General features: G+C 34.9%; 1 long non-coding RNA gene across 1 annotated transcript; it reads right to left on the reverse strand.

Annotated features, from left to right (window-relative positions):
* Positions 1 to 739: 739 nt before the first annotated feature.
* LOC116568923 lies at positions 740 to 10743 on the reverse strand. Its single transcript, XR_004276782.1, has 3 exons — positions 10733 to 10743; positions 10001 to 10004; positions 740 to 820 (listed from the first exon to the last, which is right to left on the reverse strand). It is a non-coding gene; the product is annotated as an uncharacterized LOC116568923 (long non-coding RNA).
* Positions 10744 to 11064: the final 321 nt, after the last annotated feature.

Consider the following 11064-nt stretch of genomic DNA (forward strand, 5'->3'; position numbering starts at 1 on the left):
TACAGCAGTAATAATAGATACTAGAGTTCTTTACTACTTAAAAGAACTACTACAAATGATGATGCTTTTTACTTACAAAATTTCATTTATTTCTTAGAATAGGCCTTTAAGTCAAAATTTTGACATTTAAAGAATAAACTCTACTGTAGATATGTTAATGAAAGAATTTTTATTATAGGATATTAAGTAGCTTATAGAATCACTGAAAAGGTTGAAGAAGCAGATTCCGGGTTAAGTTTAAGAAGAAAATTTCCAAAAGCCACACCACAAAATCAGTGCTGCCTCTTTTAGATTAGAAAACCACTGGCCCAAAAACACTGGTTAGGAAGCCACAACGGCCAGGTGGCTGCCACAGAGAACGGCCATAAATCAGAAGCTGCCATAGCTGTCAGCTTAGGAATCATTCCCTGCTAGCTACAATCTGCACTAGCACAATAGATGTCCCATGCCTGCCTCTTGGCATCTACAAAGAGAATAACTGGACATGGTGAACTCTGCTTAACGCTGACACACAACAAATTAAATGCCTCTACTACCTCTTTGCCAGCAGAAAAGGCAGAAGTTGCAGGAACCCATCATCTACCTGACTTTAGCCTTTCAAATGTCAAGGACAGTATCCTTTTTTTTTTTTTTTTTTTAAGGTTTTATTTATTTATTTATTTGACAGAGAGAGCACAAGCAGGGGAAGCCGGAGAGAGAGAAACAGGGTCCCCCAGAGCAGGGAGCCCGATGCAGAGCCTGATCCCAGGACCCTGGGATCATGACCTGAGCCGAAAGCAGACACTTAACTGACTGAGCTACATAGGCACCCCTCAAGAAACTTATCTTACTGGTTAATTTATACCCAGGCCCCTTGAGGATGGAAGCTGTAGTTTATTTTTTAGTTGATTTTACTGACATACAAATTATATAAAAATTCTCCTGTGGTAAGTGCAGAGATGAGTTTTGAGAAGTTATACAGTTATGTAACTACCATTACAGTCAAGATCTAGAACATCCTCACTACCCAAAAACGTCCACAGGTATTGCTTCCTCATAAATTGTCCTACTACCACAATCCCCAAGCAACCATGGATCTATTTTCTATTATTACAATTTCACTTTTTTAAGAATTTCATATAAATGGAATCATACATTATATTGTCTTTTGTGTCTGGCTTTTTCACTTAGTAGAAGGGCTGTTGAGTTTATATGTTGTTGCAGGTATCAGTACTGGTTTGTTTCTTTCTATTGCTGATTAATATTCCAATAATGGATAGACCATAATTTCTTCATCCAAGAGCCTAACTGGACATTTAAGTTGTTTCTAGTTCAAAGCTGCTATGAATAAAGTGCTAAGACAATTCACTCACAAGTCTGTTCCCGATTATGTTTCCATTTCTCATGAACAAATCCCCAAAATAGAATTTTTGACTCATATGGGACATGCTCAACTTTACAACAAAATTTCAAGCCATTTCCGGAAGTGATCATACTTCTGGATTCCCACATGCTGTGTATAAGAGAAGCAGATATTCTATATTCTCACCAATATGTGATATTGCTATCATTTTCTTATCTATCCTAGTGAGTGTATTATGGGAAAATTAGTATTGTCCTAACGACAACAATTGATATGTGATTATTTTCCTATCCATTCTAGTAGGTGTGCTGTGGGAAATGTAGCATTGCCTTAATAACTAATGATGATGAACAGTTTTCATAGTATTTTCCCCATCTTTCACATATCTTTTTGTGTGAAGTATTTGTTCAAATATTATGCTCATTTTTTAAATCATATTTTTTGTCTTCTTAGTATTAGACTGTAAGAGTTGATTATATATTATGGAAGTCTTTTGTTACAGAAATGATTGACAAGTATTTTTCTCCAGTCTGTTGCTTGTGTTTTCGTTTCTTTGAAAGAACAAAATTTTTGATGATGTCTGATTTTTTTTGTTGTGGTGGTTCTTTAATGGTTTATGCTACCTTCTGAGGCCTATCTAAATATCTGAGCCTAAAGCACAGGATTTTACCTATGTTTTTATCTAGCAGGTTTATGGTTTTAGCTCCTGTGGTTAAGTCTATGATCCATTTTGTGTTCTTTTTCTGCGTGGTGTAAGGGAAGGATTAAAGTTCACTTTTCCAAATATGCCTGTTCAACTGTTACACAGCATTTGTTGAAAAAATGATCCTTTTCCCATTGAATTATCATTGTACTTCTGCTCAAAAGCCACCTAATGTATATTACTGGTCTATTTCTAAACTTTATTCTTTCCCATTGATCTATATAAGTGACTCTTAAAATGTAATGTAGATCTCAGACATCCTTTCAGAGATCCCGGAGGTCAAAATTAGTTTCATAATAATAAGTCATTTTACCTTTCCACTTTCATTCTTTCATAGTTTTTCAACAGAGTTTTCTAGAGGCTACATTAAATGTGATATTGCAACAAATTAAATGCAGAACAGAAATGAGAAGCTACCCCCCTTTTTTGCTTCTACTTAGAGATTTAGTACAAAATTTTTTGCTTTTATTTAAATTCCAGCTAGTTAACATACAATTTAATATTAGAGTCAGGTGTATAATGCAGTAATTCAATACTTCCATACAACACCAGATGCTCATCCATCCCACGTGCACTCTTAATCCCCCTCACCTATTTAACCCATCCCCCACCCACCTCCCCTCTGGTAAATATCAGTTGTTATCCATAGTTAAGAGTCTGTTCTCAGTTTGCCTTTCTCTTTTTTTTTTCTCCTTTATGTGATTGTTTTGTTTCTTAAATTCCACATATGAGTGAAAGCATATGGTATTTGTCTTTCTCTGACTTATTTTGCTTAGCACAATAGTCTCCAGTTCCATCCAAATCAACAACGTAAGAAACACAAATGTTGGTGAGGATGTGGACATAGGGGCACCCTTTTACACTGCTGGTGGTAACACAGGCTGGTGCAGCTACTTTGGAAAACAGTATGGAGGTTCCTCAAAAAGTTAAAAATAGAACTACCCTATGAGCCAGCAGTTGCCTATTAGGTATTTATTGAAAAAAAAAACCCAAAATGTTAATTTGAAGGGATTATTGCACCCTGATGTTAATAGCAGCATTATCTACAATAGTTAAATTATGGAAACAGCCCAAATGTCCATCAACTGATGAATGGATAAAGAAATGGTATACAGAAACAATGGAATATTATTCAGCCATAAAAAATAAACCTGTCTTTTAATAAACCAAACATTAAAAATTTTTCAAAAATGAAAGTGCCGCTCTTCTAACTTAATTAGAATTAATCTAATTAATCTAAAGGAGATTGTGAACTTAGCTATTTTTCAAATTTGTTCATATTAAGTTCAAATTTGCTCAACTAAGTTAATATTTAAAATAATTCCAATATATATTTTTTAGATTCAATTCAAGTTTTTTATGTTAAATAGAATTAAAATTTATTGTATCTATCAACCGAGAAAACCCATATAACTCATATAAGCAAGGAATACTTCTGGATGCATGTAAATTGGCCCTGACACCAAAACGTTTGAGTATTATTAACCCTATGACAATGCCATACTACATTGATTACTCTAGTTTCATATTAAGACTTGAAATCAAATACTATGAGTCTCACAAATGTGTTCTTTTAGAATACTGGTATATTAGTTTTTCCTGTAACAAGTGGCTTAAAACAACACAAATTTATTATTTTATAGTTCTATATATCATAAGCCTGACATGGGTCTCTCTGGGCTAAAATCAGTGTGCCAACAATGGCTGTTTTCCTATGGAAGTTCTAAGAGGGAAATAATTTCCTGTTGGCAGGTGCTTAAAGTAATTCAATTCCTGTGGTTTTAGGACCACTTTTCCTTGCTGGCTTTCAGATAAGAGTTAGTTAAGAATGTTCAAGCAAAGAAAATTCTAGCCTCCAATTCCTTCACTGGTGATTTCTACATTTAAGGAAGAACTAATACCAATTCTATACAAACTCTTACAAATACAGAAGAGTAAATGCTTCAATGAAAAAATTATAAACCACCATGTATCCCAGTATAGGGATTATTTAGTGAGTATTTTCACAGGTTGTGTGGCTTAAAAAACACTTACTCCTCATAGTTTCGGAGACTAGAAAACCCAAGATCAACGTGTTAACAGATTCAGTTCTTGGTGTAGGCCCTCCTTCTGGCTTATAGATGGCTACTGTTTTGCTATTTTCTCATATAGCTTTTCCTTGGTGGGTGCAAATGGAGAGAAATAGCACTTGTGTTTTGTTTTGTTTTTAATGTAAGAGTACTGTTTCCACCATGAGAACTCCCCTCCCTCAGGACCTAATGTAACCTCACCCACCTTCCAAAAGCCCCACCCTCCAAACACTGTGACCTTGGAGATGAGGAGTTCAACATATCAATTTGGGGGAAACCCAAGCATTCAGTCTTATTATAGCACTACCCTTATTTTTGTTAATCTGCATAAATTTCTGAGAATTATTTAAGTTTTTAACTACAGGTGTAGATCTCCCTTATCTTTCAGTTTTATCAGATTTGGAGTCATGTATCTTGAAGCTCTGTTATGAGTATATATTTAGGACTGTTTTATTTATCAAAAGTTCATTTTAATTATAAAATGTTTCTTATCTCAGGTAAAAATCCCTTGTTTTTAAGTCTATTCTGATGTTAGTATAGCCACTCCAGCTTTCGTTTATGGTTTGCGTAATATTTCTTCCCCTGCCCTTTTGTTTGCTTGATATATCTTCCCTTATCATTTTCTTTTTAATCTCTTAATATGGTATCTTGCTTTTTTACCCAGTAGGACAATCCTTTGTCTACATTTGAGTGCTTAGAGTATTTACTTTTATTGTGATTATAAATATGAACGTTTTAAACATTCCATTTTGCTGTTTGTTGTTCTAATTAATTGTCCCATTTGTTTGTCATTTCTTTTTCTTCTCTTTTCTTGCCTCTTTTGGATTGAATATTTGTTTATGATTCCCTTTATCTCTACTAATAGCTGACTTTCTACATATATTTGCTTGTTTTTTAGGGATGGCTCTATAGTTTATAATACATCATTATATTATCACAATCAAGTTTCAAAAAAAATACTTCCAATATAGTTCATACCACTAGAGTAGTGTACTTGTATTTCTTCTCTCATTTCCTGTACTTTCATGTTTTTACTTTTACATGTGCTATGAACCCCACAATATGCTATTTTGTTTTTAGCAATTATCTTTTTATCTTTTAAGAGATTTTCTAAATAAGATCAAAACATATTTTGTTTTACCAACATATTTACTATTTATGTCAATCTTCAATTTTTTTATTATGTTATGTTAGTCACTATACAGTACATCATTAATTTTTGATGTTAAGATTCATTGTTTGCTTATAACACCCAGTGCTTCATGCCATCTGTGCCCTCCTTAATACCCATCACCAGGCTCACCCCTGCCACTCCCTCCCTTCTAAAAGTCTGTTTGTTTCCCAGAGTGATAATCTCTCACAGTTCGTCTCCCATTCTAATTTCTCCCCCTTTACTTTTCCCTTCCTTCTCCTAACGTCCTCCATGCTATTCCTTATGTTCCACAAAGAAGTTAAACCATATGATAATTGACTTTTTTCTGCTTGACATTTCACTTAGCACTTAGCATAATTTCCTCCAGTTCCATCCATGTTGATGCAAAAGTTCATCCTTTCTGATGGCTGAGTAATTTACCATTGTATATATGGACCACATCTTCTTTATCCATTCATCTATTGAAGGGCATCGCAGCTCTTTCCACAGTTTAGCTATTGTGGACATTGCTGCTATACATTGGGGTGCATATGGCCCTTCTTTTCACTACATCTTTGTCTTTGGAGTAAATACCTAGTAGTACAATTGCTGGGTCATAGGGTAGTTCTATTTTTAATTTTTTTGAGGAGTTTCCACACTGTTTTCCAAAGTGGTTGCACCAACTTGCATTCCCACTAGTTTTTTTCTGGTGCCAATTTTTTCCTGTATGAAGAAATTCCTTTAACATTTATTATGGTGCAGTCTTACTGGCAAACAATTCTCTTAGCTTCTAATTGCTTGAAAAATATATTTTCATTTTTGAATGACAGTTTTTGTCTTTTCTTTGGCAGCTTTTAAGATATTCTCAGTATTACATTTTTTAAATAACTTGATAATGTACTTTGGTGTAGGTCCTTGTATTTTTATTTGGGTTGGGATTCCTTGAGCTTCTGAGATCCATGGATATAAGTTTTCGTCAATTTGGAAAAATCTGAGCTGTTTTCTTTAAATGTTTCTATACTCTGCTGTCTCCCTACCCCACCATTTTCCTTTTCTTCTAGGACTCAAATAAATGTTCGACATACTAATATCATCCCAGAGGTTACTTGTACTTTTTTAAGTTTTGTTCAATCTTTTTTCTCTCCATGCTTTGTTTTTAATCATCTCTAGTGCTATGTCTTTAAGTTCACGAATTATTTTCTTCCGCTTTAATTTGTTATTTATCCTTTCTGGTGTTTTGTTTTGTTTTGTTGTTTTTTGTTTTTTTTATCTCAGATATTGTATTTTCATTGCATTGACTTCTACTTATGTCTTTTTTCATATTTTTCATTTATCTCTTAATGTTCACTCTTTCATGTTCAACAAATTTACAAAATATTTAACAGCTATTTAAGGGGACTTTCCTGTCAATTTCATAATCTCTATTAGCTTTTTATCCTTTATTAATTTTTCTCTTGGATGATATTCTCTTGGAGGAAATTTTCACGAATGCCAAACATTGTGAATTTAAATGTAGCAAAGTACTAGTTTTTATCGTATTCTTTTTACAAATCCAACTTTATTCTGACCTGCAATAAAGACTTTCAGTTCAGTTTGATTCTTTTGTGGCTTTACACCCCTCCGTCCTCCCCTTGGCATACACAAAATGGTCTTCTTTCTGGGATAATTTATCTTCACTGCTAAAGCATGACCTCTCTGAAGACTCATACCCATTGCTTATGTGTAATGGAGGTTAGCCACTTTGGCTGGAAGAAATGTGATGTATTCCTAGCCTTTTCTCCTGGAATTATTTGACCTACTGACTTCCAGTGTTTTCTCTTTCCCAAGCTTCAAAAATTGCACCTCATGCTGACAGAAATCAGTACTCAAAGACTAAATAGGACCCCTCTGCAAATCTCTGGAGTTTTTGCTCTTTACAGTTTTCTCCTTTGTAACATTTGGTCTTGCAAATTATAGCCACCTTGTGTGCCATGGTCTCTCATCTCTATGCCCTTGATTCAGCAAAGCCACTAGGCATTCTTTGGCTTCCCTTCCCCATGATATAACCCAGGAAGTGTTCTTAGTCAGTAAACTGAGCTAATTGCTGGGCTCACCTCATTTGTTTCTCTTCTCTCAGAAACCACAGTATTGTAGTGCTTGTTGTCCAATTTTTGAAAAACACTTTTTAAAATAATATTTTGCCACCCAAGGTTCTTACGGCAGAAGAACAATTCCTATGTAAGTTCATCCTTTATGGGAAGAAGCAAATAAGTTCAGAAATACAGTTTTTAGTTTTCTATACTACAGAGAAGGCAGACTACAAAGAAGGTAGAATGATTTGACTACTAATCCACCATATCCAACCATATTATCCCCATGATAAAAGAAGAATACTTGGGCACAGTAACTCAAGAAGACAGCAAGTGGCAGATATAGGATGAAAAACACAATCTGATTTCAGAGCCTATGCTCTTAGTCACTCTTCTCCACTTCCTCCTTAATTCTAAATATTCATACCTGTAACACTAGAGAACTCATAAAAGGAGTCACCACTCTAACAGATAAAGGAGAGAGAAAAAAAATTAAATCCATGGTCCTTTATCTTCAGGTCAACCTGAACATCCAGGAGGATTACATTTCTCATTAATGCTCAGATATATCTCCTCTAAATGCTCTTAGTATTTCATTCTCCTTCATTTACTACTTTCTTCCCAATCTTTTTATTTAGAATTCTTCTTAACTTAAAAAAAAAAAATGGTGGAGCTTGTACTTTTAGTATTAGAATTAGTGAGAAATTAGGAACAAAAATTCATGTAATTCAATGTCTGGGTCAATGAACTGTATTCTAGAAATGTTTTATCCAGCTGCTGTATAAAGTAACGTTCTGTTACTTGTCATTACAGTTTACTCTCTTTCAACCAACAAATATTGCTCAATCTCTGAAATCATGGCTTTATAAATCATGTAAGGCAACAGAGGTTTTATTTATAAGCAATTCTCAAAGGCCATATCTTGTCCCCAATTCACATGCCAAACTCCTACTGATATCTAGTCATGTGCAGATCAAGGTCATACCATGGTTAATATTCTCACTTTCATCTTTATGTGAGACACTAGGGTGAAAGCAAAAGTCCTTTACATCATTAAAGTTCAAGCTCCAGTGTAAGTTAATGGTGTCCAAGGCCAAACACAAAGGCTGATTTTTTTTTTTTTTTTACAGAACTGTTGCCATGGCTTGGTCACCTCACAGATGTGCATGCATATCAAAGCAACAGGCAAAAACTGAAACTGCTCAGATCAGAACCAACCAAAGGACACAGTCACTCAAAATTCAGCAGAGTCACTGCCTTGGAGCTATCAAACAACAGGCTACTGATCATCCAGAATCTATAGTTACACTCCTGCCTCCCTTTCACTTACCTACTAAGCTTCAAGCGGAGATGATAGGGAGATGGAAAGGAGAAGTGAGTTGGGGGAAAATCGAAGGGGGAGACAAACCATGATAGACTGTGGACTCTGAGAAACAAACTGAGGGTTTTGGGGGGGTGGGGGTGGGGTGAGTCTGGTGGTGGGTATTATGAAGGGCACATATTGCATGAAGCACTGGGCATGGTGCATAAACAATGAATTTTGGAACATGGAAAAAAATAAAATTAGATTAAATTTTAAAAAGAAAGAAAAAAGACAAAGAAAAATGAGAGCTCACAAAATTGTTAGTCTTCAACCTGCTTCCTGCAAAGGTAATTCTCTAAAATGATTCTTATCTTTTGGTGTATTGAGTAATTACATGATTTTGAAACTTTATCCTAATTTCTGCCTTGTTTGTATAAAGTAGTCTATTATTTTCTTTTCAAGGTACAGAGATCATAATTTCCATGCCACTGTTGTTTTGAATATGAAATATATTTCTTACTACTTCAAAGAGCACTTGATGCATTACGTTTACCAAGTATCCAAACAAGTCAAGTGGAGGAGATCTTGTAATAATGCAGACATTTTTGTGCATTACTCACTCAGGTGAAAAGGTGAAGTCAAGTGTACAGTGGCTGGAATTTATGAAAAGATTCAGCCTCCTCCACTTGAAAAAATATCACGTAGTCATTTTCTCCTGTCTTTCAGAGCCAATATTAGAGGTGATGGTCCATTTTAGGTCACAACAACAACAAAACTGTTACACTCATTTTAAACTGGTTTGCTAAAAATTAGAAGTCAGTGTTGCATTGTCCTCATTTTTTCTTTTTATTTCAATAGATTTTTTTTTTCTGCTTCTGCTCTTTAATGCAGGCTTTATGCCAAAACCATCTTAGAAAGTCTGTTATGCCAGATGTCACCCTTTTGCCCTTTTGCTCTATCTGCAGATTTTCTTTTAACAACAGCTGAAGCTCAAGTTAGCAAGCATGCATTTTCTACAGTAAAAGAGGTATTATGAATAACACCTTTTGTATTTTGAATAACACCCTCAAAGTGCACATCACTTTATTCATGCACTAAATCTTTAAAAAGAAGGATTATTCATGGCTCCTTTAGATTTAAAGGGAGAACTTTAAGATTTTAGCAGTTTCAGATCAGGATCATCACCTGTAGTAGAAACTGATGGGTGAGGTTTAGTATACTGATGATTTGTTTTTGCCTTTAAACTGATGGTTTCTAGGAGGAAAAAAAGGAAAGAAAGAAAGAAAGAAAAAAACAAAATAAAACAAAACAAACCAACCAAACAAACAAAAAACCCCACTGCTTTCCCAGTTAGTGCTTTATGTCTACTCCATTGCCACAACAGATCTGTAGATAGTGAAACTATGCCACTCCCCTACAGGAGCTAGCTACCTGAATGCTAAGTGCCACTGTAAAGAGGAGTGCCCTGAGTCAAGGGTTAATTAAAGCAGGAAGAATTCCTGGATAAATTGTTGGGCCAACTTTGGCTTTTCATATATTTGCGTACTTCCTCAACTTCCAGCTTTGGAAGTTTTTTTCTGAAAGTTGGTGAACAATCTAGGAGCTAAATACTACAGAAAAAGATGACAACCTAGTAAGAGTGTAGGACATTAGATATTCCAGATTTTAGAAAACTGAAGAAGTAAAGAGAAAGGGAGGTTAGGAACAAAAGAATTCTTTATCTCAGGGAGAATCTATTCTAAGTATCCAATTATGAGTTTCACATAACTTTATTTCTACCCATTTCAAAATTTATCTTACCCTAAAGAAGCCAAACTACAATATCAGAACAGTTAATATATAAGGTTCTAGGTGTTCCTCTCTTAAAGCGGAAACAAATCTAAGAGATCATCTAGTGTTAAACTGAAGAAGTAAAAACAGGTATGAAATGAATCTAGTGTTAAAACAGCATGTTTAAAACAGTTAAATAAAAACAGGTATGAAATGAATCATCTAGTGTTAAACTGAAGAAGTAAAAACAGGTATGAAATGAACATTTTTAAAAACTACTAAGCAGTAGCCACTAGCTAATGTCCTTAACTACTGGGAAAACAAAGCAATACACTAGCAAGAACTCAATAAAAAGAACAAATGGTGAAAGGGATCCAGCCATCTCAATTCATAAATGAGGAACAGGAAACCCTGACAGAGGAAGTGGCTTGTTCCAGGTCAGAGATGAGTCTTTTCCCTTTTATTCCTCCACTTTTTTCACTCCACCATACTACAGATTATTCTAGGCAATTGGTAGTGCTGCCTTGAATCACCCTTCAGAGGGATTTTGACGTTACGTCAAGGACCAGGGCAAAGACGTGATGACTGATATTCCAAGTCTACCATAGGCTCCAAGAAAGGTGGTGTAGACATTAATACCATGTGAATTCTATCCTCAGGCTAGCTGGCAAAATTG

The sequence above is a fragment of the Mustela erminea genome, chromosome 11, assembly GCF_009829155.1.
Source record: "Mustela erminea isolate mMusErm1 chromosome 11, mMusErm1.Pri, whole genome shotgun sequence".
Taxonomy (NCBI): Eukaryota; Metazoa; Chordata; class Mammalia; order Carnivora; family Mustelidae; genus Mustela; species Mustela erminea.